This window comes from Sinocyclocheilus rhinocerous, unplaced genomic scaffold (genome assembly GCF_001515625.1).
Source record: "Sinocyclocheilus rhinocerous isolate Xijiao unplaced genomic scaffold, SAMN03320098_v1.1 scaffold662, whole genome shotgun sequence".
NCBI lineage: Eukaryota > Metazoa > Chordata > Actinopteri > Cypriniformes > Cyprinidae > Sinocyclocheilus > Sinocyclocheilus rhinocerous.
Genome location: NW_015639782.1, coordinates 2518778 through 2523193, shown reverse-complemented (window position 1 = coordinate 2523193; position 4416 = coordinate 2518778). Strand labels below are relative to the sequence as shown.

Sequence of the window (4416 nt, the reverse complement as noted above, 5' to 3'; positions counted from 1 at the left end):
TATTGATCAGAGTGACTTTGTCTTATTGTTCCTTCCCCCTTTTTAGGCAGAGAAGAATAGACCGACAGTTTAGCATTATGTTATATAATTTCAGCATATTCTTATGTATTTTTTATTATTAGTGTTTAGAGTAAATGTACAGCAGACTTTGTTGAATACCATCAGGAGTTCTTTTTTCTTTTTGTTTTAGGCAGTACTTTGTCAAAGCATTGTACGTGACTCATTCACTCAGCATGATGGCTTTCATCTTATTTGTTTTGGACCATTATGAAACCCATTGCACTGGCTGCCTCTACATCATTAAAACTTTCAGGATTCTATTAGCTTTGCTATTCTCACCATCCCCTGTTAGTTTGTTAGTTACTCTAGATTAAATGTGTGAAGTTTAGGTTTTCTGTACTCTGAACTCCGTACATTGAGGTCATCTGTGTTTTCATAGAAACTATGCAAAGTCATTCACACTTTAAGTGGTTAGCAGCTACACTGTTAAAAGTGTACTGGTGCAGTTGTTGCATAAAGGGTTATTTCTTCTTGAACTAATCCATAAAAATACCTTTGGCTGATGACGTCAAGTTGATTCAGTCATAAGAAATAATAATCTCGACTTTTAGATGTTAGTCATTAAAGGCAGGGTATGTGATTTTTCAAAAACATTTAGAAAACTGATTCGGGCCGAATAGCAAAACAAACTTGGTGCCGCGCCGCTCACGTCCGTAGACATGGTGTAACATTGGTTTTGCTTTGTTTCACAGAACTAATCGTTGCCTGGGTTGTGTACGTATATGTGGGGCGGAGCGATCAAAATAGGGGAAAGATCCTTTTGGGGTAGGGGCGTGTTTGTTTTGATGATTTCAAATATCAACATTGGCTACCAGAAATCGCTTACTCTGCCTTTAAGTTACAGAGAGTACTTTTAAGTACTAACACAGTTTTGATAGTATTGTATTGGCAGTGACAAGAAAAAGTGACAAATTGTAGCAACAGAGGAAGCTTTTAACATACTGGAGCCATGGTGATTAAGATGCAAGTTTGAATCTTGCCTGAAATTTACACAGATCACATCCCTCTTCTCTCTCTTCTTTTATAATTTTATTTTTTATTTAATTTATATTTCTAATAAAAACATAACAATACAAGTTCCATTTTTGAAACATTCACTTCATTATGAATTTCCAGTCATGTGTTTTATTTAGGGGTTGATAAATATCAGCCTACCAATGCAATGCAATTAGGACAATGGTGCTGAATGCTCAAGGGCACATGACTACAGAACAGGCTAATTAGCCGGAGGATGAATGCCACAGGCTCTGGACTGGCTGAGTAGGGCTTTCAAGTCTTTCATATTTTTTCGGAGATGAATTCATCTCCAGGCCAGATGCAGTGCCAAATCAATAGGCATCCAGAGCATAATTTAGAGAGGCTTCAATAATCACAAAGCAGCAGAAGCTTTTTTTTTTCTTCCATGCCCTGCTCTGACACCTGCTCTAATCTTCTTGGCATAGCGGCACCCCGACTGCTGCAGCATCCAAATCCACCGATGGTGTGACTGGAGGTGGAAAAAAAAACATCCTGTCTTGATCTGCCAGACCCAAGTAAATTAAATAGCTGAATATGACTTGTGCATAAAAGGTTTTTTTGTACAGTGCCATGTTTCAGTACTGTAGGTTAAATTGTGCCAGTAACATTAAAGAGAGTAACATAAAACATAAAAAGAGACTTTGAACTTGTTGTTTGGATGTTGCTAACCACGTTTCAACCAAAGTGAGGGGAAATGGATATTTTAACATAATAAATTGCAAAAATGCTTTCCTTAAGTTCCTGAATTAAAGCATTACATAATTAAGCAATTTCACAGAAGCAAGAGTGCTGTTGTTCTGAGTATCAATATGATATTTAGTGCAACAAATATAAGATCTCTACCATTCAAAAGTTTGGGGTCGTAGGATTTTTAAATGCTTTTCAAAGAAGTCTGTAATGCTGACCTGGACTGAATTTATTTTAATCAAAATACAGTAATATTGTGAAATATTACCATTTAAAATAACCTTTTTCTATCAGAATATATTTTAAAATGTAATTTATTCCTGTGATGGCAAAGCTGAATTTACATTTAAGCTACCATTACATCAGTCACATAAAAAAAGATTTGGTGCTCAAGAAACACTTCTTATTATCAAAAGTAAAAACAGTTGTGCTTCTTAATATTTGTGTGGAAATCTTTTTTTCTTCTTCTTCAGGATTCTTTGAATGGAAAGGTCAAGAGAAAGACATGTATTATTTGAAATGGATAGCTTTTGTAACTTTCTAAATGTTATTGCTGTCACTTTTGATCAGTTTAATATGTCTTGGCTAAATAAAAGTATTAATTTATTTCCAAAAAAAATCTTAATCACCCCAAACATCAGCAAAAGTAGTTCAGTTCCATGTTTTCTGGAACACTAAGAGCACAGACTCATCATTATTACAAAATGACCTAGTGCTGTTATATTAAATAAAAATAAATTTAGTAAGAAAATTGTTGCACAGTGCTCCTGCCAGAATCTTATTGGTCTTTGAATGGTCAGGCACTTGTATAGTAAGTGTTTTGTAAAGGCTGTGTAAGGACAGTGTGATTCAGGACAGTGCTACCGCTTCCTCAGTGCTGACAGAAATCTCAGCATGCAGCCCTAGAGCAAGACCCCATCTGCATTAGAGAGCTGTCACTCTGCATTGCCGCCCTGCTCTCTGAAATGTTTGGGAATGTTGTGGGCCTGTCTCTATATCTGTTTCCTCCACCTCGTCAATGACGGCCGTGCTGGTGAAAGAAGCACGATTAGTGCTCTCTGATTGGCTGGCCTTTTCTCGCTTTAACTTTATCTCCAGCTCCTCACAAGACCCCAGCGCTTCTCATAACAGCAGCCTAAAAAACATGCCTGAAAAGAAAGCGCAGAATAATGCAAATCTTGTTTTTGTTTGTTTTGGAGGACAGTCATAACATTTCAAGTGCCTCTCCTCGCTTTGGCAATTTGCCTGAAGCGTAATAGTTACCTGTTAGTTATAGTGGGATAAATATTCATGCTGGAATTAATATTCAGGCAAGCCATGGTTATGTCACCTTCAAACATAGAAGAGCACAAATTAGCCAGGTGATTCATCTGAATTAAATGCTGTGACCTTAGTCTTCACACATACTCGCATACCTGTGGTGAAGTGAGTGAAGCAGTAATCCAAAGAGCTCTTTGAAGGGAGTGGAGGTCTAAGTAAGCTAAGCTCGTAGTTCTTGTGGATATCAGCTTTGCTTCAGGTGGTGGTTAGAAATTATAGGTCACATTGCTCACATCAGAAGGTCACAACCACTGTTCGCAGTCTCGGCCTCAAATGGCGCATGTGCCCACTATCTACTACAATCTTGACTGTCTGATGCATATTGCTCACAAAACTGGATAGTGCTTTTTTTAATCTTATTTGGTCTTATCTGATTGGCTGATTTTGTGCAACTTCTGGAAGTTAGGGCGCATAGGATTTTATCAGTCTACCTTTTAAAAGTCTTGTAATCAAGGATACAACGTCAAGCCCAATTATTCTTACATCCTACTGATTGAAGTGTGGTATTGTGTATTTTAGGATAAATCTCCCCTAAACGTCGTATAATACAAACATGGTCTGTGGCTGCCGTGCATTACTCTCTCTCATTTTTATTCATTTAATATTGACAATGCACATTAATGAACATCAGTATAAAATACAAAATGTAAACATGGAAACATTAGCAAACAATTAATTTGCATCTGTAGTCCCTAGAAAGTTAAAGGGGTCATGAATTGAGAAAACAACTTTTATTTGAGCTTTTGATATGTATGAGATCATCGTGGGTGGGCGATATAGCCTCAAAATTATATCACGATATTTCAAGAATATTTGCTATGACGATATAAAAAAAATATGGAAAAACTTTTTATTGGTGATTGCAGTTGGTAGGTGTCACACCCCTGTGGACTGTTGATTGTGGTTTCTCCCTCTGTGTCCTTATTTGGTTGTTCCTGTTCTCATTATTAGTTAATCACCTCATTGTGCTCACCTGTCTGCCCCTTGTTATCTGCCCTATATCAGTTCCTGTCTCTTGTATTCTAGTTTGTCGGTTATTGTGGATGTCTATCCTGTCTGGATTTCCTGTTGTCAAGTTATTAAATATCATTGTATTCGTCATCTTCGTTGTCCTGCCTGATCTCTAGAACACCCTGCCCTTGACAGAATAACCGACCCAAAAAACAGTAACTTCCGTGTTTTCCCCTCCGTTTGTTTTCCGTTTTTTTCTCAGTGTTTTTCTTTCTGTTGTGTCCCCATGGATCCCTTCACTCACCCCGAATTCCTCCTCCTCCTGCTGGAGCAGGGAGACAAAGCTCTCGAGGACCATACCAAACTGTTCCTGTTGGTCGC

At 37.7% G+C, this 4416-nt stretch overlaps 1 protein-coding gene across 3 annotated transcripts in view; it reads left to right on the top strand.

Moving 5' to 3' along the window:
* The window catches only part of fgf13a (fibroblast growth factor 13a), a 146709-nt gene that overhangs the window by 4641 nt on the left and 137652 nt on the right, over nucleotides 1–4416 (top strand). The gene's annotated exons all lie outside the window — the stretch shown is intronic.